Here is a 25,445-nt window from a genome sequence, read left to right as displayed (position 1 = left end):
GAGAGCAGCGCGCTTCGTTACAGGATTATTTAGTAACCGCGAAAGCGTTACGGAGATGATAGATAAACTCCAGTGGAAGACTGTGCAGGAGAGACGCTCAGTAGCTCGGTAAGGGCTTTTGGTGAAGTTTCGAGAACACATCTTCACCGAGGAGTCAAGCAGTATATTGCTCCCTCCTACGTATATCTCGCGAAGAGACCATGAGGATAAAATCAGAGAGATTAGAGCCCACAAAGAGGCATACCGACAATCCTTCTTTCCACGAACAATACGAGACTGGAATAGAAGGGAGAACCGATAGAGGTACTCAGGGTACCCTCCGCCACACACCGTCAGGTGGCTTGCGGAGTATGGATGTAGATGTAGATAAATTCAAGAAAGTTATAGAAGAATACTCTGAATGATCATCAATAAAATGCAGCAAGTTAACAGTTATTTCGGTGGTTTACTAAGAAAGTGAATCCATTGCTGATTTGTTGCGAAAAAGAAGGGTTCTTCTTCTTGCGTTACGACATCTGTAGGACCACGGATAGCCCCTTCTTGGACTGCATATTCCTTTTCCTCTCCCAGAACCTCTTCATTCTTTCTTTTGTTCTCTCCTGCTCTTCTTCCGAGATCTTCAGTTTCCGTTTCTCCTGGCAGCTCCACTGGTGACATTCTAATCTTTCCCTGTATTCTTCTCTGTCGTTGAACTCCGGCATATTGGTCGGTGTGTATTTGTTCCTCCAATTTTCCTTTCCTTTGACCTTGATCCCCAGTTCCAACTAGTCCTTCCGAAGTTCAACAACCCACTTGGTCCCTGTCTTTCCCTTTGTCCTCCCTGTTGTTTCCCACACTCTCTTCGTCATTCTGTCCATCCTCATCCTAATTACATGTCCAGCAAATCTTGCCCTTTTGAGTCTGATTTCCCCGGATATTGTTCTCATCTTCCCGTCCAGTTCTTCCCTAGGTCTTCGCATCCTTCTCTCTCCACCTCTTTTGGGACCTAGTATTGTTCTCAGTATTTTTCCCTCTTCTTTCTCTAGTTGCTCAGCCCCATTTCTTCCAGGTGTCATCGTCTCAGCAGCATTTAATACTGCATTCCTCACCGTTGCCTTGTAGTGGCTTATCTTTGCCTCTGTGGATCTATTCTTTTTATGGTATATCTCTCTCGCTATAGAGAAGGCTGACCACATCTTCTTTATCCTCTCTGTTATTCCCTCCTTGCTCCTGTTCCTTCCTGTTATAAATTCTCCCAGATATTTAAATTTTTCCACCATTTCCCAGTGGCTCCCGGTGTTTCCTAGTCTGCAGTGGTATTTAATGTCTTTGTCTTGTTATGGGCGACCCTCAGTCCCACCTTTCTTGCTACCTTACTTAATTTGTAGAGTTGTGTCTTTGCGTCTTCTTCCGTCTCACTATTGCTATGTCGTCTGCAAAGGATAGGCAGTCCAATTGATCCCGGTTGTCCTTTTTGTCCCCCACATGGGTCCTTAGCATTCCCATTCCTCGTTTACTGCTCTCCACTGCCTGTTCACTTCGTCCAGTGCCATACTGAACAACAGTCGTGACAATCCATTCTCCCTGTTTAACATCAGTCTTGATCTCAAATTCTTCTGACAGTGCTCCTCTGAATATCACCCTTGCTTTTGTGTCTGTCAGAATTTCTTTTATGAGTTCTTGTGTAGTTCCATCAAGCCCTCTGTTCTTCTGGATCCTAACAAGAGTCTGTCGATAGAGTCATATGTCTTTGTGGAGTCCACGAAGGTTATTACTGTCTTTTTGTTTTTTAAGGCCCTATGTTCTATCAGTTGCTTCAGGATAAATATCTGTTCTACACATCCTCTTCCTTTCATGAATCCCGCTTGTTAGTCGCCAACTGTACTTTCTACTCTCTTGAGCAATAGTTTTGACAGCACCTTGTATCCGACCTCTAGTAGCGATATTCCTCTGTAGTTGTTAGCATCTCTCTAGTCCCCCTTCTTATGTATTTCATTCTTCCATCCAGGGAACATCTATGTTCTCCATATCTGGTGGATTATGTTGATCATGTTGTCTATTGCTTTGTTGCTGCCTCACTTTATCATCTCGGCTGCTATAGCATCTTCTCCAGTTGCCTTATTATTCTTTAGATCGCTTATGGCATTTGCGACTTCACCCCTGGTTGGAGGGTGAGGCTCTCGCTCTTCTGTGTCAGTCCCAGTTCCAGCTCGTCTTCAGGTGGTTCACAGTTCAGCAGGTCATGAAAGTGATCTGCATAAATCCTACAGTTGTCCTTCGCACTAACAGCCAGATCCCCTTTCTCATCTCTCATAAACAGTTCTCTACCCCTGTATCCAATCAGACTCTTTTTGAATTTTCCGAAAAAGTGTCTGCTGCTGTTTTTCCTGAAGTTGGTCTCAATCTCGTCCAGTTCCTGCTTCATCTTCTGTCTTCTGGTCCATCTTATTGTTCGGGTCGCTTCCTTTCTTGCTTCTAAGTTCACTTCCCATTTTTCCGGCTCCTTCTTGCTGCTCCAGTCTCTCCAGGCTTTCCTGGAAGTCTCTACCACTAGCTCACATTCCTTGTTCCACCACCAGTGCTTCCGTCTCTTTTCTTCCTTTCCCCAAAGTTCAGCTTGTTTCACCATATTTCGCTTCATGTCGTTCCATTCATTGAACGATTCAATTCCTTCATATCTTGCTGAAGATAGATGGGTAGATCACATAACTAATGAGGAGGTACTGAATAGGACTGGGGAGAAGAGGAGTTTGTGGCACAACTTGACTAGAAGAAGGGATCGGTTGGCAGGACATGTTCTGAGGAATCAAGGGATCACCAATTTAGTATTGGAGGGCGGCGTGGAGGGTAAAAATCGTAGAGAGAGACCAAGAGATGAATACACTAAGCAGATTCAGAGGGATGTAGGCTGCAGTACGTACTTGGAGATGAAGAAGCTTGCACAGGATAGAGTAACGTGGAGAGCTGCATCAAACCAGTCACAGGACTGAAGACCACAACAACAACAATCTTGATCGATTGTGTCTTAATTTGTCTCTATCTAGCTTTATGTTTTCGGTTCTCCTATTCGTCTGTGGCAGTCTGTCCCTGTTTGGAATCCAAAGGCACTTAACTTCTGTATGATAATGATCCGATTCTATTCTTGTGTTCCTCCTGACCTTTGTGTTCATGATCTCTTTAGTGTTGGCCCAGCTGATTGCTATGTGGTCAATCTGGAATCCCCAAGGCGGGTGCATGGGTTTGCCCATGTCTTTTTCTTACTTGGTTTGGCCCTGAAGTGTGCTGTCATCAATCTCATTCTGTGTTCTCGACATACACTCCTGGAAATTGAAATAAGAACACCGTGAATTCATTGTCCCAGGAAGGGGAAACTTTATTGACACATTCCTGGGGTCAGATACATCACATGATCACACTGACAGAACCACAGGCACATAGACACAGGCAACAGAGCATGCACAATGTCGGCACTAGTACAGTGTATATCCACCTTTCGCAGCAATGCAGGCTGCTATTCTCCCATGGAGACGATCGTAGAGATGCTGGATGTAGTCCTGTGGAACGGCTTGCCATGCCATTTCCACCTGGCGCCTCAGTTGGACCAGTGTTCGTGCTGGACGTGCAGACCGCGTGAGACGACGCTTCATCCAGTCCCAAACATGCTCAATGGGGGACAGATCCGGAGATCTTGCTGGCCAGGGTAGTTGACTTACACCTTCTAGAGCACGTTGGGTGGCACGGGATACATGCGGACGTGCATTGTCCTGTTGGAACAGCAAGTTCCCTTGCCGGTCTAGGAATGGTAGAACGATGGGTTCGATGACGGTTTGGATGTACCGTGCACTATTCAGTGTCCCCTCGACGATCACCAGTGGTGTACGGCCAGTGTAGGAGATCGCTCCCCACACCATGATGCCGGGTGTTGGCCCTGTGTGCCTCGGTCGTATGCAGTCCTGATTGTGGCGCTCACCTGCACGGCGCCAAACACGCATACGACCATCATTGGCACCAAGGCAGAAGCGACTCTCATCGCTGAAGACGGCACGTCTCCATTCGTCCCTCCATTCACGCCTGTCGCGACACCACTGGAGGCGGGCTGCACGATGTTGGGGCGTGAGCGGAAGACGGCCTAACGGTGTGCGGGACCGTAGCCCAGCTTCATGGAGACGGTTGCGAATGGTCCTCGCCGATACCCCAGGAGCAACAGTGTCCCTAATTTGCTGGGAAGTGGCGGTGCGGTCCCCTACGGCACTGCGTAGGATCCTACGGGCTTGGCGTGCATCCGTGCGTCGCTGCGGTCCGGTCCCAGGTCGACGGGCACGTGCACCTTCCGCCGACCACTGGCGACAACATCGATGTACTGTGGAGACCTCACGCCCCACGTGTTGAGCAATTCGGCGATACGTCCACCCGGCCTCCCGCATGCCCACTATACGCCCTCGCTCAAAGTCCGTCAACTGCACATACGGTTCACGTCCACGCTGTCGCGGCATGCTACCAGTGTTAAAGACTGCGATGGAGCTCCGTATGCCACGGCAAACTGGCTGACACTGACGGCGGCGGTGCACAAATGCTGCGCAGCTAGCGCCATTCGACGGCCAACACCGCGGTTCCTGGTGTGTCCGCTGTGCCGTGCGTGTGATCATTGCTTGTACAGCCCTCTCGCAGTGTCCGGAGCAAGTATGGTGGATCTGACACACCGGTGTCAATGTGTTCTTTTTTCCATTTCCAGGAGTGTAGTTCGATTAGTCTTTCTCCATTTTTGATTGTCCGCTGGTGTGCAGGGTACTTGCCCACTACTCCTTTATATTGTTTCTCTCTTCCAATCTGTGCATTATAATCTCCTACAAGTGTCTTTACATGTCTATATGTTTTTCAGTGTATCATCTAGCTCCTCACAGGAACTGTCTGCAACCTTCTTGTCTTTCTTGTTCTTGTCATTTGTAGGTGCATGTCGATTTATTGACTGCAACTTCCTTGTCTTTCCTGTTCTTGTCATTTGTAGGTGCATGTCCATTTACTATCGTATACTTTTTGTTCCCTGCTTCAAATGTCAGCGTTGATATCCTTTCTGATCTGCTGTTCATTTCAGTTACGACATCCTCGTATCTCTTGTCTTCTATGAACCCTGTACCAAAGCATCTAGGTGCATGTCTTTCCCACTCTAACTCCTGGTTTCCCTTTCAGTATTATGAAGCCTTCTGACTCCACTGTATCTTCGTCAGTGTGTCTTGTTTCTTGCATCGCTAGTATTCCAATGCTTCTCTCTTTCATCTCATCTATTACCTGTTTAAGTTTACCAGTCTTAATCACTGTCTGTACATTTATGGTTCCAATTCTCTAAGTCTTTTTAGTTTTAATCTTCTTTGAGATTCTTGGGAGCTCCGAATCTTCCCTTATGCACTTTTTGGCAGGTCCCCCAGAATCCAAATGCCTGCTTGCGTCGACCTCGGTCAACAGAGGATTGTCCCCCTGGGGTAATCTCCACTGCATGAGCTAAAAAAATTTTTGGTTGAGATGGCTCATGTCTGTCCAGTTATACAACTGAAGTTGTTAGCCCCAGAAGATGAGTTCAGGCCGCCCCTGAAATGGGGACACAGACGCATTTGATAGCCGCCACCTGACATGTTTCAATGGCTCTTCCGCTCTCTCTGCCGTTGGGAAATGATGTTCCTTTTCCGCCTTCGAGACCGTTGTCCGGGCTTCGCCTGTAAGCCTAGGTAGGGGCGCTAACTGGTTGCTACCATCCGGAACCAGATGGACCGAGGTTTTTTTACGAGGTTGTTACTCCTCCCCCTCCTCCTTCCCCACGACTTGCGAGATGGGGCCCCGGGCTTGGGCCCAGCAATGGCGGAGTTGAAAAAGAAGGGTTGCACGTATTGGCCACATTTCTCGCTTGCTGAATGCTGGACTCCGGAAACAACTTTTTGGCTACATTTGGAACAGTAAGACGAAAAACAAGTTGTGTCAGGAAGTAATAATGGATATAAACGAACTGAACATTACGAAACGTCAGACTCAACATGGAAAAGAGAAGCTGCTGCTCAGGAACAAAGACATACAACTGACATTCGAAACGTCACAACCACAGAGGCATGTCATGCCCGCAAACGAGCGAACCACCTAATGAAGAAGTTTTTCGGAAAGGAAGAAACTGCTAGGATCCAAACATATTCATTGTAGATTCTGTTGCATAATGTTTGATTTTAGCGCTCCAGTGTGGACGTAAACCATGTAAATAAACAACTAAGAGTGGTAAGGTACCCCTATTTCCAATTTCCATAAGTATGTTATCTCCCTTCTGGGTTTTCACCAAATCAATGCTGCAGGTGTTTAATATTATTAGGGACATACTAGACACCTGCCTAAAACCTGGATTTGCATACAGACTGTCAGGTGACAAGTTTCTTCCGTTATCCACAAAAATGTTTGAATTAGTTCAGATACGCTCAATAACTTAATCATTGTTTCGAGCACCCTCCTTCCCTTGACACGCTGTATGATGTGCTTTCTGCTTAGACAGTCGAATGATTTCACACGATCTGTGATGACCACGATCTTTGGCAACATGTCTTATCCTCTCTCCGTAGACACAAGCAAGTTCGTAGTTTTGCACGCAACATCATCGTACGGGCTGGGGCAACTGAAACAGGACGCCCCATACGCAACCAGAACGTCCAAACATATTGGGGCGTGGTTTCCGGTAAATTTTGGCGGAAAATGTATGGAGTTTCTTTCCTTTTAACGTTTACAGCTGTCGAATTGTGGCAAAGACTTTTAAAAATATTTTTTTTTTTGATTTGAGGTCCGCCAGTTATGCAAAACATCGTTTTTCTCAGTACCCAAACATGTTTCGGCACCACTGTGCCAGCAACAGTGGGTTTTCGTTTTTATTTATTCTATAATGTAAACTTTTTGTTTCACAGTTATAAAATTATGTGCATTATTATTTCAAACAACAGACCGTTTCTTATTATAAATACCTTTACATTTGATGAGCATGCATTTTCTGGACCACTTTAGTGTTATTTATTACAGGTAGCTTGTCATCTGCAACCAAACGATGTTGATGAGAAAGTTTTTTTTCTGAGAGTTAACCTTTCTTCTGGAGTGTAATTTAGTTTTTCGCGATGTTTTCGCGCCTATTTTCGTTTTTACTTACGTTTTCGTGTGGCAAACACTTCCATTCTCCGCATCATGCTGAGATGTTGTGATGCATACGTAGCTATAACAAGTTTTTTCCACAAATAACGTAGTAAAACGCTTTTCACTACACCAGAACACAGTGTGATTGTGGTTTGTTATGTGTCCCAGCCCAGTCAGTGTTCATTTGTTCACCACAGAGTTCGGCACCAAATTTGAATTTTATTTGCATTTTATCTTTGTGTGTGTGTGTGTGTGGGGGGGGGGGGGGTATTTTCTGTGTGCTTCTTACCTGTGTGTGTTGTCTGTTATATGGCATTCCTATTTGTGTGTAAATGGTGCGTCTTTGCATATTTTAGTGTATATATTTTTTTCGTGTGTGTGTGCTTGTGTGTGTGTGTGTGTGTGTGTGTGTGTGTGTGTGTGTGTGTGTGTAGACGTTATCTGCTGTTTGTGCTGTTTTTATTTGTAAAGTTCCTTTAATGTGTTAAATAGTGTGCCCTTGCAGAGTGTAGTGTATTCGTTTAAGACCTGCTTTCCTTCCGCTATTACCTTCTGTATATGGAAGTATTCCTCAATGGTCAGTTTGCCATATAGGCTGTGGCTGGGTTTTAGTATTCTCAAGTCTGTTTCTATTGTGGTTGGGTGGTGGTTGTTGGCTATAAGGTGGTCAGCAAATGTGCTGCGGGAGCTGTTGCTTTTTAAAGCTTGTTTTGAAGTTTCTGCATGTTTATCCTATGTATACTGACTGGCAAGTGTTGCATGTGAGATGATATATTCCTGACCTGTTAAATTTATCCATGGGTGTTTCTTGTGTTCTGATCTTTTTCTGTGTTGCGTTCTCCGTCCGGTATCCTATTTGGAGTCTCTGTTTCTTTAATATGTTGCCTATTCTGTGAACAAACTTGTTATTCCAGGTGAGTATGTGCCATTTCGTTTTGTGTGTGTGTTGTTGCTCTGTTGTGTCGTGTGTGTGGTCATTGTTTGTGTTTTGTGTTGTTCTGTGCTGCGTGAGGATTTGTGTGTGTGTGGTATGTTCATTTTTGTACTGTTTGCATATTTTTAGATTTAACTTGTCTACCATATGGGTAGTATAACCATTTTCTACTGCTATTTTTTTATTGTGTTTAGTTCTTTGTGTAGTTCTGTTTGTTCATGGGTGTTCTGTTTAATCTGTGGATCATGAATCTGAAGCTTGCATGCTTATGTGTCAATGGGTGGTTTGATAGGTTATGAATGGTGGTGCTTGTGGTTGTCGGTTTCCTGAATATTGGTGGTGGTGGTTAGTGTTTAACGTCCCGTCGACAACGAGGTCATTAGAGACGGAGCGCAAGCTCGGGTTAGGGAAGGATTGGGAAGGAAATCGGCCGTGCCCTTTCAAAGGAACCATCCCGGCATTTGCCTGAAACGATTTAGGGAAATCACGGAAAACCTAAATCAGGATGGCCGGAAACGGGATTTCCTGAATATTGTGAAGTTGTGTGTGTTGTTTGTTTTTTGTATGATGAGATCTAGAAAGTGTAGTGTGTTGTTAGTTTCTGATTCTAATATGAAGGGTGTAAGTTGTTTATTTCATTGTGCAGCTGTTCTATGTGTGTATGTGGTTCATCAATCAGGCATATTATGTCATCGACATAACGGTACCAATATATAACTTTGTAGTTCTTTGGTTTTATTACGTGTCTGAAGATCATGTTCTCCATGTTGTTCATGAATATGTTAGCTAGGAGGCCACTGATTGGTGATCCCATTGGCAGTCCTTCGTGTTGAGAATAAAATCTTTGTTGAATACAAAATAATTTTGTGAAAGTATGGTCTTGAGTATGTTTGTTATTTCATTGATTTGCGTGTCTGGTATGTTTCCTTGTTGTTTTAATCACAACATCTCAGCATGATGCGGAGAGTGGAAGTGCTTGCCACACGAAAACGTAAGTAAATACGAAAATAGGCGCGAGAACATCGCGAAAAATTAAATTACACTCTAGAAGATAGGTTAAAATGTTCTCATCAACATCGTTTGGTTGCAGATGACAAGCTACCTGTAATAAATAACGCTAAAGTGGTCCAGAAAATGCATGCTCATCAAATGTAAAGGAATTTACAAGAAGAAACGATCTGTTGTTTGAAATAAAAATGTACATAATTTTATAATCGTCAAACAAAAATGTTCACATTGCAGAATAAATAAAAACGAAAACGCACTGATGATGGCACAGTGGTGCCGAAACATGTTTGGGTACTGAGAAAAACGGTGTTTTGCATAACTGGCGGACCTCAAATCCAAAAACTTTTAACTGCAAACACGGCCAATACAAGGAGCTGCAAATCAAAAAGATGGATATTTTAAAAATATGTTTGTATACTTTTTCCTGTGGTATTGGAAGGACGCTTCGAAGAGGATTTCAGCAACATACACTGACGGCAAAAAATTGCAGCACCAAGAAGGAGTTGTGCGACAAAAACGGAAGATGGTGGGCGTGTTTCCACATTTGAAAGATGACGGTTATTCAGATTTCGCGCCAGTCGCATGAGGCTATAAGGATCCAGATCAGGTTTGCTTTAAACACACGCTGCAGCGGTCCTGAGCGTTAGTTAGAGACTGGACGTGGTGAGCTGATGCTAGCCAAGAATGTCTTTAAGGCCACGAAGACGCCATCATCAGCACGCCAGTAAGTTTGAACGAGGTCGTGTGCTAGAGTTACGAGAAGTGTTTCTGCGATACTGCAGAAACACTTGGCAGGAATGTAGCAACTGAAGGCGATTGTTGGCTGCGGTGGCCACGAAAACGTACGGTCGCAAGAAGACCGGGCTCTGTACAGCGTCGTGGCACCACCGACGGGAAAGTGTAGCACACGGCTCTGGTGCACCTGCAGCAGCAGAAACACTGTGACACATATCGATTATTTCAAGGACAGCTGAAGCCAGACGCCTGAGCCATGCCTTTCACTGCCCCAAACCGCTTCCATTTGCGACTACAGCGGTGTCAAGCAACAATTCATTGCAGGGCAGAGTGGGGGTCTGTTGCGTTTTCTAATGAAAGCTGGTTCTGCCTTGGTGTCAGTGATGGCCGTGTTTAGTGGTTAGACACGCTGGACATACAGCTGGAGTTATGCTCCAGAGTGCGATTTCTTGTGACAGCAGGACCACTGTCGTGCTTATCCCACACATCCTGACTGCAAATTTGTACGTCAATCCGGTGATTCCACCTCTCGTGCTGCCATTCATGAAAAGCATTCCAGAGGGTGTTTCTTCCAATAGGATAACACTAGCCCACATACCGCTGGTGTAACTCAACATGCTCTACAGAGTGTCGACATGTTGCCTTGGCCTGCTCGATCACCAGATCTGTCTCCAATAGAGCACAGGTGGGACATCACCGGACGGCGACTCCAGCCTCATCCACAAGCAACCTTAACCGCCTTTGTATCGACCGGCCAAGTGCAACAGGCGGGCATGGAACTGCGTCCCACAAACTGATATCCCGCACCTGTGCAGCATAATGCATGCACGTTTGCTAATGGCTTATCTCGCGCTTACGTTAACCTGTGAATTTGCAAACGTTAATCACTTCCCTAGACGATCGTATTCCCGAAGTTTCACTACTCTACATCAATTATTTTTTGGTGCTGCAATTTTTTACCGTCAGTGTAATACGAGTGGAACTTGAGCAGATAGAAACAAGATACCAGCTCCGCAAACCATCGTCTCGCCTCCCCCATTAGTTCGACCAGTTATCTGACGATCAGTAGACTCAGAAATACATTTTTCTTTAGTTGAACAATTCTTGCGAGTAATATTGGTTTTTCTTATGTTTTCGCCCCTGGAAGCGGATTGCAATCACTGTAGACTTATACATTTGTACTAGATGTGCGTGTAAGAGAGTTAGTGTGTAGAAAGAAGGGTGGGTAGGACAGTTTCAGCGTCCCATCCACGATGAGGTAATAACGCACCATGAGCGAGATCCAGATCAGCGGGACTTGCTGATACAGCAGACTCGCAGCACGCTAGCTAGAGGTGAGCCAAATCCGGATCCAATCCACACTGCTCGTAAACTGACCAACCTGACTGAACTTTTTATTCTATCTACTCAAAAGTATCCGGACAGCCCTACGTAAAGTGGAACTCACCAGTGAGTATCAGTAGAGAAGGCCTCTCCAATATAAAAGTACGCAGGGAGTATTGTGTTGTCAGTAGCAAATCAGTAACAGCAGAACTGGTTGATTGGGACAGCTCAGTGATTTTGAACGTGGACTAGTCACTGAACGTAACCTGAGTAACAAATCCCTCAGGGGCATTTGAACCCTTCACCGACTATCGGTGATGTGACTGTGCAGTGGAAATGCGGAGGCACAACGTCAGCTAAACCAAGATCGAGACCACCCTCTGTACCGACGGATAGTGACTGTCGAGCACTGCAGAGTGTGACTGCAAAACACCAAATCAAATCAGCTGAAGGAATCCTCGTGAATTGTAAAGTGCTACCAGCAATCGGGCTGCCATAACGACTGTGTGTATGGAATTGTGAAGACGGGGATACAGTGGTCGAGCACCTCCTCATAAGTCATACACTCTTGCACACAGTGTTAAGCAGTGCTCGAGTTGGTGTAAAGAGCGACGCCAGTGGACAGTGAATGACTGTTCTCCCCCTTAGTTGATTGGTCAGCGCGTCTGATTACCAAGCAGCGGCCCCACTTCGAGTCCCGGCAGGGTAGAAGATTTTCTCCCAATTGGGCATCAACTGAAAAGACTTGCAACTCAGTGGCCCAACTTTCCGAGGTGCGGGACTCCCGGCCATCGATGGGATGCGATCGTTTCATTTCAGTGGTTGACTGGGTTGGGTTGTTTGGGGGAAGAGACCAAACAGCTAGGTCATCAGTCTCATCGGATTAGGGAAGGACGGGGAAGGAAGTCTGCCGTGCCCTTTCAAAGGAACCATCCCGGTATTTTCCTGGAGTGATTTAGGGAAATCACGGAAAACCTAAATCAGGATGGCCGGACGCAGGATTGAACCGTCGTCCTCCCGAATGCGAGTCCAGTGTGCTAACCACTGCGCCACCTCGCTCAGTCAGTGGTTGACTGCAAACTAATGGTTTGGGTTGATGAATCACGCTGAACCGTGTGAAAGAGAGATCGAAGGATGTGGCTTTTGCCAATGCGTGGAGAACGTTACCTGCCATCATGAACTGTGGCAACAGAGAAGAACATAGGAGGTAGTGTTATGGTATGGCACTGTTTTTCGTGGATAAGGAGTGGTCAGAGTATTCCACCTAAGAGAATGCTAAATACAGAACAATACGAACACATTTCACAGCACTGTATATTGCTTATAGCGGAGAAACAGTTCGGATACGACGAGTGTTTGTATTAGCATGACATTGTACCCTGCCATAAAGGAGCATCTACACTGAAAGCCAAATAAACTGGTACACCTAGCTAATATCGTGTAGGGCCCCCGCGAGCACGGAGAAGTGCCGCAACACGACGTCGCATAGACTCGACTAACGTCTGACATAGTGCTGGAGGGAACTCACACTACGAATCCTGCAGGGCTGTCCGTAAATCCGTACGAGTACGAGCAGGTGCAGATCTCTTCTAAAAAGCACATTGCAAGGCATCCGAGGCATGATCGATAGTGTTTTTGTCTGGGGAGTCTGGTGTCCAGCGGAAGTGTTTAAACTCAGAAGAGTGTTCCCGGAGCCACTCGGTAGCAATTCTGGACGTGTGGGGTGTCCCACTGTCCTGCTGGAATTGCCCAAGTCCGTCGGAATGCATTATGGACATGAATTAGTCGCATCTAGACGTATCAGGGGTCCCATGTCACCCCAACTGCACACACCACTCACACTATTACAGAGCCTCCACTAGCTTGAACATGCAGGGTAAAATGATCCATGAGGTTGTCTCCATACCCGTACACGTCCATCGGCTCGATACAATTTGAAACGAGACTCCTTCGACCAGGCAGCGTGTTTCCACTCATCAAGAGTCCAATGTCGGTGTTGACGGGCTTTCTGTCGTGCAGTCATCGAGGGTACACGAGTGGCCTTCGGCTCCAAAACCTCATATCGACGATGTTTCGTTGAATTGCTCGCACGCTGACGCTTATTGATCGTGCAGCACTGAAATCTGTAGCAATTTACGGAGGGGTTGCACTTCTGTCACGTTGAACGATTCTCGTCAGTCGTCGTTGGTCCCAGTCTTGCAGGATCTTTTTCCGGCCACAGCGATGTCGGAGATTTTATGTTTTACCGCATTCCTCCTGATATTCACGGTATACTCGTGAAATGATCCTACGGAGAACTCCCCACTTCATCGCTACCTCGGAGATGCTGTGTCACATCGCTCGTGCGCCGACCGTAACAAACTCACTTTAATCTTGATAACCTGCCACTGTAGAATTAGTAACCGATCTAACAACTGCACCAGACACTTGTGTTATATAATGGTTGCCGATCGCGGGGCCTTATTCTGCCTGTTTACATTGTATTTGAATACGCATACTTGTACCAGTTGTAGTGTAACGACGCAAGTTTTTTATAAATGGTTTTCTTTTGATATATGACCATGTGCAGACTTCGTCACCTACGTCAGTTACAACCCACTTCAAAATGATTTATATTCCTTTTAAATTGTCATAGAATGGTTCTTGAACGAAACTGTAAAACATCAGTTGAGTCGTATGCAAAGAATTACATCACTTGAGCCAATTGGTTTTTGTAACTTTTTCGATTTTAAATTTCGTTTGTTTCTCCTCAGAAATTATATTGACACACGTTATCTTGATCTAATCGATATCAGAATCACACATTAAATAAACTTTTGAGATTCAAAGTTTCGGTGAACGCTGTAAGAATCACTAATCTTGTCAAATACGAGGGCAGTTCAATAAGTAATGCAACACATTTTTTTTCTGAAACAGGGGTTGTTTTATTCAGCATTGAAATACACCAGGTTATTCCCCAATCTTTTAGCTACACAACACTATTTTTCAACGTAATCTCCATTCAATGCTACGGCCTTACGCCACCTTGAACTGAGGGCCTGTATGCCTGCACGGTACCATTCCACTGGTCGATGTCGGAGCCAACGTCGTACTGCATCAATAACTTCTTCATCATCCGCGTAGTGCCTCCCACGGATTGCGTCCTTCATTGGGCCAAACATATGGAAATCCGACGGTGCGAGATCGGGGCTGTAGGGTGCACGAGGAAGAACAGTCCACTGAAGTTTTGTGAGCTCCTCTCGGGTGCGAAGACTTGTGTGAGGTCTTGCGTTGTCATGAAGAAGGAGAAGTTCGTTAGATTTTTGTGCCTACGAACACGCTGAAGTCGTTTCTTCAATTTCTGAAGAGTAGCGCAATACACTTCAGAGTTGATCGTTTGACTATGGGGAAGGACATCGAACAGAATAACCCCTTCAGCGTCCCAGAAGACTGTAACCATAACTTTACCGGCTGAGGGTATGGCTTTAAACTTTTTCTTGGTAGGGGAGTGGGTGTGGCGCCACTCCATTGATTGCCGTTTTGTTTCAGGTCCGAAGTGATGAACCCATGTTTCATCGCCTGTAACAATCTTTGACAAGAAATTGTCACCCTCAGCCACATGACGAGCAAGCAATTCCGCACAGATGGTTCTCCTTTGCTCTTTATGGTGTTCGGTTAGACAACGAGGGACCCAGCGGGAACAAACCTTTGAATATCCCAACTGGTGAACAATTGTGACAGCACTACCAACAGAGATGTCAAGTTGAGCACTGAGTTGTTTCATGGTGATCCGTCGATCATCTCGAACGAGTGTGTTCGCACGCTCCGCCATTGCAGGAGTCACAGCTGTGCACGGCCGGCCCGCACACGGGAGAACAGACAGTCTTGCTTGACCTTGCGGCGATGATGACACACGCTTTGCCCAACGACTCACCGTGCTTTTGTCCACTGCCAGATCACCGTGGATATTCTGCAAGCGCCTATGAATATCTGGGATGCCCTGGTTTTCCGCCAAAAGAAACTCGATCACTGCCCGTTGTTTGCAACGCACATCCGTTACAGACTCCATTTTAACAGCTCCGTACAGCGCTGCCACCTGTCGGAAGTCAATGAAACTATACGAGACGAAGCGGGAATGTTTGAAAATATTCCACAAGAAATTTCCGGTTTTTTCAACCAAAATTGGCCGAGAAAAAAAATGTGTTGCATTACTTATTGAACTGCCCTCGTATATTATTAATCCGTTCACATAATTCTTCATAAATAAATCCTCAGAACACGTGTTTCAACTTTAGTAGCATACACTATTTTATTAGCTTCCTACACATACAGATGTGAACTTAACCGTTGAGAGACAGTGACTGACTTTTCAATAAGATTAAGCTCTATATGACGTCATTGTTGTACAAAAAAGAGTACAAAAAATTCATTTTTAATTTTTTAGAAGCACGACGCAACAACTCGGTTCCAGGATCTTCTGTTGCTCCTTGGCTGTCGACCCGCGACGTATAGCGACCAGCAATTTCCTCTCTGGTCGCGGCAACGAAGATGCTGTCTCCGTTCGTTGCGCCGCCCTCTCCGTACATGAAACACATAAAAAAATACAAAACTTTTAGATAATTCACATCTATTACAAATAATAAGAAAAATACATAAACAAAACTAAATTAAACATATAGTCACCTGCAAACTGGGCTGACATTGGTGGATGGGTGACGCTTAATTTCGTCCCACTACACAGTTTCTTTGGCGCTTCAGGGTATAAGGCAATGGTTTGTGGATAATAACCTGAACACAATGGAGCACCTATGGAATGAGGTAGAACGATGGCTGCGCTCCAGGCCCAAGCGTCTAACATCACTACCTTCTCTCGTTTCTGCTCTTGAGAAGGAGTGGGCTCCCATTCGTCCGGATGCATTCAGAAACCTCTCTGAAAGTGTCCCCAGCACAGTTAAAACCGTCATAAGGGCGAAGGTTACCAGACACTTCGGACCAGATAGAGTAGGCTATTTCCGACACTCGTTTAGCCAAATGTTGGGCTGAGCCTCAAGTTCAACATCAGGGAATACGATACACAAACAGTTAAAATACGATTAACACACAGGACAAAGTTACACGATTCACAAACAGACGGTGCACGACACATTTATCCTTTGCTTACCTTGACGACTGACGTATCAGCACGGGCATCCGGCCACAAAGTTCAACAAAATTTGCCGAATCCTGAAAACGTCAACCCTGTACGAGACCAGATAAACGGTAGGGAACAGAAACCAAGTGAGGTCTGCCTGATCAAGAGTGGGGCATGAAACTAGCAGTGGCGTAGCGTGGTTGGAAAGGTTGGGGAGACTTTGCAGTTATTATAGGGAGACAAAATAGTACAATAAACAACAATTTAAACGAATGAAACAAAATGCATCAAATAAAACAACAACAACTACTACTACTACCACTACCATCGCCACAAATAACAATAATAATAATAATAATAATAGTAATAACTAACTTGTTCAAGAAACGATGACAAATTTGTAGAACTCCAGCAGCACGAGAAGAAGCACTTACATTTTTTTGTACACAAGTGCAATGCGCCTGTCTTTTCTTTCCACGAATAAGTCTATAACTCGGTCTACAAAGATCTGATCACTGGATAGCTCTCCAAGTAGTGACTTTTCTATTGCTAACGTGCTCAAACACGACAGCCGGATGTTGGACATTGAATTCCTTACATAATTCTTCAAGAGGACTCATGCTTCGTTCACTGCTTGCTGTAGTTGCGGGTAAGGTCAAAACCGAACGCAGGAACTTCTTTGTTTCTTCATAAACGGAATCTAAATCACTGTTGACAATGTACTTTAAAATGATTCTTGGAGATAAGTGTTTTTTCTCATCAGCGTATTTGTTCCACAGTTCATTTTCAACTTGTTCTTGTTTGAAAAGCGGGTACTGTTCTAATAATTGAAGCAGTTTCAACTTTGGGAATTCTTTTTGATAGTTCGGGAAACACTTTTCGTTCAAAAGTTCAACAAACTGAATTTAGGGAAAGTCTTGAAACCTTCTTTCCATAGGAACAATTTGCAAATCCAGTATCTCGTAAGTTAGTGAGCTGAGAGATGCCTTTTGACTGTCACAGAACGATAAGTTGCCATTCAAACACAAGCTGCATTTAATGCGTCCATCAACGAATGTTTCCGTTCTTAACTGTCGTAAGTTTCTCAAAACAGTTCTTATTTCATCGTGGCAAGCTGTTATACTGACAAATTTTGACTGAATAACATTAAAGAGATGATCAACATAAACAAAGCACCCTCTGTAGAAGCAAAGCAAGTAGACAAACGTAGGATCATCCATCCGTCGTTTCATTCCCAAAGCACAGCTCAAAGATTCTGGGTCCCACTGAGAGTCTGTATCATCAAATATATAATTAAAAACACTATATAGTCCTGAGAAATGACTAGATATTGAAACTGCCCTGGAACGAAAGTTCCAGCGAGTGTTGTTTGCATGTGGCAGTTTAAATCCTGTCTCAGTTAGCAATACAGTTCGTTTTGACGATTTGCTGAAAAACGAATGGAATGAGGTAAGATCACCTACAAACATGCGTACTTGTCGTATGATTTTGGAGGCATTAACAGTACCACGTTCAGTTGGTGTGAGTAACAATGAAGAAACAGCGCATAAAGACAGAACTGCTTCACCAATTGTTGTAGTCCTCTTTCTATGCCCGCCATTACTGAAGCGCCATCATATGTTTGACTAACCACTTTTCCTTCCACATTCCATTCTTTCAATACTGCATGAACAATGTTTGACAAACCTTCAGCAGTTTTATCTCCAGAGACGTCGTAAAATCCAACGAATCTTTCCTCAATTTTGTTTGCAATACAGTACCTGAATATTATACTCATTTGACTCTTAAATGATACGTCTAATGTTTCATCAGACTGAATGGATATGAAATTGCAGCTCCGCATTTCAGATTTTATTTTCTCATTAACTGCCAGAGTTATCATTTCTATTAGATCATTCTGTATATCTGGAGACGTTCCTTTAAAGGTTGAGGATGATGACAGATGGTCTCGGATTAACTGCTCTCCTTGAGCTAGTAAATCCAACAATTCCAGATAGTTACCTTTGTTGCTGGAGGATTCGTCTTCTCGATGGCCGCGGAAGGCTAGTTCTTGTTAATAAAGAAATACAATTGCCTGAATAAGACGAGCCAATACCCTCCTGTTGGATGTAACTTGTTTGTCGTATTTTATTGTTGCCAGACGAGCGGCTTCAGAAAGGGCGTGCTCAATTCTACTTTTGCCCAATAACTGAAATGATTCTTTGTTCTGCAGGTGACGTTTTGATGTCTGATGTTTTTGTGCTTTCCTGTCAAAGTTCTTTACTGTACAAATGCCCTCATTGCATCATTCCTTATCACCACCAAACAGAAGACATTCGCAGTCAGACAAGCACACTTTTCGTACCAGGCTGTCTGAAAAGTGCGTTTTTGTTTGGCTTCACTTAAAACTACACTGAGTATAGGAGTAGGTCGTTTGTCGTTCAATTCGCACTTTTTTTCGTACGTTAATGTAGAAAAAGGCGTTTTTAAAAAAAATTCTATAAGGTGTACAGTTGCTGGCTCACTCATGTTGGCGACACAACGAAAATATGCACTAAAATCACGGAAGAATGTGAACACAAACCGCGAGACTGTTCACTTACGTGTTAAAATCCAGCATAGAAGCGGCAGAGACAAGTTTCGATATCTGCTAGCAAGTGCAGCGCACCGGCCTTCGTGGAACAGGGGAAGTGGAGGGGAGCCGAGAATGCCACTAACACAGCCAGGTAAGGGAAGGGAGGCAGAGACGGAGCAGTCGAGTCTCAGGGTGCGGTGGCGCGGGCTACAAAACTCATGTCTTCGCACATTTAGTGCTCTTAGTAGAAAGTTGTTTATGTTTTTGTTATGAATTACTATTGCATCTTTTTTAAGCACGAATACAGTCTCAAAGTCTCCCCTCACGCTACGCCCATAGAGTAAATGTCTCTGGAGTGAGCACTCGCATGCGCAGAACAGATTTTGTGTTGTCAACATACACTTCTGGAAATTGAAATAAGAACACCGTGAATTCATTGTCCCAGGAAGGGGAAACTTTATTGACACATTCCTGGGGTCAGATACATCACATGATCACACTGACAGAACCACAGACACATAGACACAGGCAACAGAGCATGCACAATGTCGGCACTAGTACAGTGTATATCCACCTTTCGCAGCAATGCAGGCTGCTATTCTCCCATGGAGACGATCGTAGAGATGCTGGATGTAGTCCTGTGGAACGGCTTGCCATGCCATTTCCACCTGGCGCCTCAGTTGGACCAGCATTCGTGCTGGACGTGCAGACCGCGTGAGACGACGCTTCATCCAGTCCCAAACATGCTCAATGGGGGACAGATCCGGAGATCTTGCTGGCCAGGGTAGTTGACTTACACCTTCTAGAGCACGTTGGGTGGCACGGGATACATGCGGACGTGCATTGTCCTGTTGGAACAGCAAGTTCCCTTGCCGGTCTAGGAATGGTAGAACGATGGGTTCGATGACGGTTTGGATGTACCGTGCACTATTCAGTGTGCCCTCGACGATCACCAGTGGTGTACGGCCAGTGTAGGAGATCGCTCCCCACACCATGATGCCGGGTGTTGGCCCTGTGTGCCTCGGTCGTATGCAGTCCTGATTGTGGCGCTCACCTGCACGGCGCCAAACACGCATACGACCATCATTGGCACCAAGGCAGAAGCGACTCTCATCGCTGAAGACGACACGTCTCCATTCGTCCCTCCATTCACGCCTGTCGCGACACCACTGGAGGCGGGCTGCACGATGTTGGGGCGTGAGCGGAAGACGGCCTAACGGTGTGCAGGACCGTAGCCCAGCTTCATGGAGACGGTTGCGAATGGTCCTCGCCGATACCCCAGGAGCAACAGTGTCCCTAATTTGCTGGGAAGTGGCGGTGCGGTCCCCTACGGCACTGCGTAGGATCCTACGGTCTTGGCGTGCATCCGTGCGTCGCTGCGGTCCGGTCCCAGGTCGACGGGCACGTGCACCTTCCGCCGACCACTGGCGACAACATCGATGTACTGTGGAGACCTCACGCCCCACGTGTTGAGCAATTCCGCGGTACGTCCACCCGGCCTCCCGCATGCCCACTATACGCCCTCGCTCAAAGTCCGTCAACTGCACATACGGTTCACGTCCACGCTGTCGCGGCATGCTACCAGTGTTAAAGACTGCGATGGAGCTCCGTATGCCACGGCAAACTGGCTGACACTGACGGCGGCGGTGCACAAATGTTGCGCAGCTAGCGCCATTCGACGGCCAACACCGCGGTTCCTGGTGTGTCCGCTGTGCCGTGCGTGTGATCATTGCTTGTACAGCCCTCTCGCAGTGTCCGGAGCAAGTATGGTGGGTCTGACACACCGGTGTCAATGTGTTCTTTTTTCCATTTCCAGGAGCCTACATTGCCGGCCTGGTCACGTGATCTCGGGACGTCGTGTGTTTGTTCGTATAGCGCCCTGTATATTTAGAATGTCACTACATCCCTAGTACAGACGGATTCTTTTCGTACGTGTCGTGGATTATTTATATATGTTGCGAAGACATTTTAACAGTATCCATTTGATACCGGGAATAAACCAGCTATGTAACTTTTAAGGGCAAGTGATATTACATTCAGCTTCTTTGCGATAGGTGTCATAGTTCAGATGCACTCGATTTTTGGTAGTTTTTGGTATGATACCGCACTTTATAGCATTACACAGCCTGAAGTACATTTTTGCAGTGATAGTCCTGCAAAACGACTAGCAGTACGTTAGTACTTTCGCAAGTGTCCGAAAAACACCGAATTTACCACACATTAGCGATTATATCCCTGCTAATTCGTCCTTTTTTCTTGTATTTCTGCGTATTTATTTTCTCGTTTTTGCGACCTAAAGCACAATTTTTCTTACTGGTGGCACTTTGAGGTATTTATTTAACGCATTTTAAGTACTTGCTCCCAGTTCATTAAATAAATAGTAGACGGAGTAATCTATATACATAATTGACAAGTCACTGATAAATGCATGGAGGATAGTATTTACTGAAACAACTAACCTTTCCCTTTCCTGTTCCACTAGCAAATTTACGAGAGGAAGCGATTGTTTGTAAGCTTTTGTACGAGCCGTAATATCTATTATATAGTCATAAAATCGTAGAAAAATAGGTCTACAGACTCAAGTCTTAATTATAATGCGTCTCGAAATTTTTAAACGTATACAGTGTCTCTTACTAAAATGAAAACTATAATTAGAGCTATATGGAATGTACCCATGAAAAGTTACTATCCCTCCTTTCACATATTTTTCTTTCCATCCGTAGCAACAACGTAATTCACCATCGCTATTACACTATCAACAAACGGTGAAACACAACAAAAACTCTTGGTATTACAAACTTCAAACGCTGCAGAAAGCACACAGGCACAGCGAAGTCCCGAGATCACGTGACAATCCTGGTTTAATGTTGACAACATGCGCAGAACGCAATGCTCACTCCAGAGATATTTACTCTATGGCTACGCCACTGGAAACTAGTCCCGGTAGTCGCCTTAGCTGGCGTTGGGATCCCGTGAGAAAGCAGAAAACAGGGCTCGCATCAAACGCCAACCAACCGGCCGCTTCACAGGCGCCGCTGTGACGTCACAAGCCTCGCGCCGACCTCGTCTCCAGGTTGTCGCGAGAGTCCGGTACTTTGCTGGGTCGCTATCGATACGTTCCAGCTACCTGGACGAAATGGCCGTGTGTTTAATCTCACTGTGTAATGTAGTGGGACAGACTCCAAGTATAAAAGTTTCTACATTGTTTGGGATCCTTTCGATTCAGTAGCACCGTGGTTCTGCTAAGTAAAATACGAATTTGGACATCAGGAATACCGCAGCCGACTCTAGGAACGCTACACACTATTTAATTTCGCTACAAGTTTAGATCACTGAAAAACGGACGACGTCCGAAACAGCTAAGAAAATAAAACACGTATCTTGTCATTCAGTTAGTTTCAATTGGTTTCCCTCCCAACGTTTTAATAGAATGTGTTTGCAGAGGACATCCGGGCAGTTTTGCTACTTGATTCAAATGTTCTTAACAGACATACGTTTGAATCTCATTCGCGTTGGAGATTCATCCATAGATACACAATGGCTGTCATTAGTACCAAGTCGGGCAAAGGTTTAAATAATTTTCAAACTCGACTGAGTAATTACGCATCGAAGGTGCATAAAAATGCTCCAGGTCAGCAGAGAAATAGCTGTTAAGTAACGTCATGAATTACTATAAAATTTTAAAAATATATTTTTCAAAATTATTAATTTGGAATGGTCGTAGCCGAATATATCTTTAGTATCCACTTACGAAATAAATGCCCATCGGTTGTGGTGTCATACAGCCTCGTACCAGGGATCGCAGTCACAGACATAGACTCAGGTGACAAAAGTCATGGGATACCTCGTCATATCATGTCGGACATCCTTTTGAAGTGAGCTCTCGCTTATATCCCACAAATGTTCGATGGGTTTCATGTCGGGCGATCTGGGTGGCCGGGCCATTCGCTCGAATTACCCAGAATATTCTTCGAACCAATCGCGAATAACTGTGGCCCAGTACACGGTGCATTGTCGTCCACAAAAATTTTATCGTTGTTTAGGAACACGAAGTCCACGAATGACTGCAAATGGTCTCCAAGTAGCCAAACATAACCCTTTCCAGCCAATGACCGGTTCAGTTGGACCAGAGGACGCAGTCCATTTCGTGTAAATGAAGCGCAAAACATTATGGAGCCACCATCAGCTTGTACAGCGCCTTGTTGACAATTTGGGTCCACGGCTTCGTTTAGCCTGCTCCACACTTGAACTCTACCATCAGCTCTCACCAGCTGAAACCGAGACTCCATCTAACCAGGCCACGGTTTCGCAGTCGTCTAGGGTCCATACGGAAATGAGCCCAGGAGAGGAGCTGCGGGAAATGTCGTGCTGTTAGCAAAGGCACTCACGTCCTACGTCTGCTGCCATGGACCAATAACGCCACAAATTTCGCCGCACTGTCTTAATGGATAGGTTCGTCGTGCATCCCACGCTGATTTCTGCGGTTATTTCATGCAGTTTTGCTTGTCTGTTAGCACTGACGCCGCTGCTCTTGGTCGTGAAGACCATCCGCCACTGCGTTGTCAGTGGTGAGAGGTAATGCCTAAAATCCGGTATTCTCGGCACATCCTTAACATTATGGATCTCGGAATACTGAATTAGATGACGATTTTCGAAATGGAATGTCCAGTGTGTCTAGCTCCAACTACCACTCCGCATCCAAGGTCTGTTAACTCCCGTCATGCGGTCTTAATCACATTGGAAACCTTTTCAGATGAATCACCTGAGTACAAACCACGGCTCCGCCAGTGCACTGTCCTTTTACACCTCGTGTACGCTATACTCCCGCCATATGCATACGTGCACACCGCTACCCCATGACTTTTGTCACCTCAGTGTATCGCTAGTTTGGAGGATGCTCCCAGAACTATGGTTAGGGGTGTAGCAAGGCGACCTGAGGAGGAGGATCGCGTAGAAACTCGCCCTCAGAAAACGGCAGCGAAGGTAGCTAAATGGAAGAGAAAGGCAGGAAATCACAAGAAAAATCAAGCATGATCCTCGACGAAGCGAACCTAAAGCAGCAATACAGCATGCCAGGCTGTGGTGACCACATAAGTGAACTCAATGTCCAGGGGATGGTTGGTGAAGAACGGTGGCAAGGAAAAAGCTGTACATTAACAATTTGAGCCAAAGCAAAAGGCTGCAGTTCTCGAAGGGCTACATTAACAAGGATCACAGATTGGAATGATAGTATGTTTATTGAAGACAGCAACTTCAACGTCTTTTTAACAGACTGAAGTAGTATCACGGGATGAAAGCCATATGAAGATCTAAACATTAAACATTTGCAACGTATTGTAAAACATGGCAAAGGGAGAGGGGAGGGGACTGTTTTGATACAGGGTTGCATTTCATTATCTGCTGTGAAAGATACTACGTTCATTGGGAGCACATTAAATAATGGGATATCTCAACATCCTGAAGCAGAAGATGCACAGGAGTGCAGAAAAGTTGGATGTTAGACCTGCATTCAAATCTTTCCAGAAGCACACATCATAGCTTATAGAAGAGTAGTTTCTCTATAACTGCCCAAAGTTATTTATACACCACCTTACTTGCCACCTTAACCTAATGCTGCATATATGGGGCAATATAGAATGGTCACACAACAGATGTAGCTCTCATGCAGAGATATGCGTGCAAAACTCTTTCAGCTTCTATGCGTTGAAGGTGTTACATGTGTGGAGGCATACAGCTGAACAGAATTAGGGTGGGGAGGGAGGAGACAGATAGTGAGGCAAGGGGAGGAGGGGATGGACAGAGAGAGAGGGGGGAAGAAGAGAAACGGGGGAGGAGATGAACAGAGAGAGACATGGAAGTACGAGATGGACATAGAGAAAGGAGGAGGGAGAGATGGAGAAGAACAGAGAGTGAGGAGGGGCAGTTGGACAGATAGAGGTGGAAAGGATGAGGTGTACAGAAAGAGAGGGGGAGGAGGAGGCAGTGGAAAGATAGAGAGGGGGTGGGAGGAGATGAACAGAGAGAGGGTGAGGAAGAGACTGGTATCACAGCTACAGTGTGGAGGAGAAGACAGACAGAGAGATGAGGTAGGTGGGGATGAAAAGAGAGAGGAGAGGAGAAGGTGGACAGAGAGAGGCTGAGGAGATGATGGACTGAGAGGGAGAGGGAGCTGTTGGACAGAGAGAGGGGGAGGAAGAAACAGACAGACGGAGGGGAGGAGGAGGAGAGGGACAAAAACAGAGTGGGGAGAAGGAAGCAGACAGCGAGGGGGGGGGGAGGAGTAGGTGGGGGGAGGGGGAAGGAAGGAGATGGACAGAGAGGTATGGAGGAGGACATAGAGACTATGGAGCGGGAGATGGACGGAGACTGTGCGTCGAGGGATGAATATTCACATGGTGCACGTATTAGATGGACCAAGGATACGTATACTGTGGTGACAATACACTTCATTAGTCAATACAGTGTAAGGAACGGTTCGGACATCTTTCAGCTGTGAAGTTATAAAATTAATAAATAAATAAAATAAAATATTAATTATTGTATATGTATGATAGTGATTGGTTGTAATTAATATTTGCTTATCTGGACGTGGACGTTTAATTATTTGGTATCAGACGCTTGACAATGGCTTTTTCGTAAATGCAATGTTATTCGTA

The sequence above is a fragment of the Schistocerca serialis genome, chromosome 1 (genome assembly GCF_023864345.2).
Source record: "Schistocerca serialis cubense isolate TAMUIC-IGC-003099 chromosome 1, iqSchSeri2.2, whole genome shotgun sequence".
Taxonomy (NCBI): Eukaryota; Metazoa; Arthropoda; class Insecta; order Orthoptera; family Acrididae; genus Schistocerca; species Schistocerca serialis.
Note: the sequence above shows the minus strand (reverse complement) of the source record.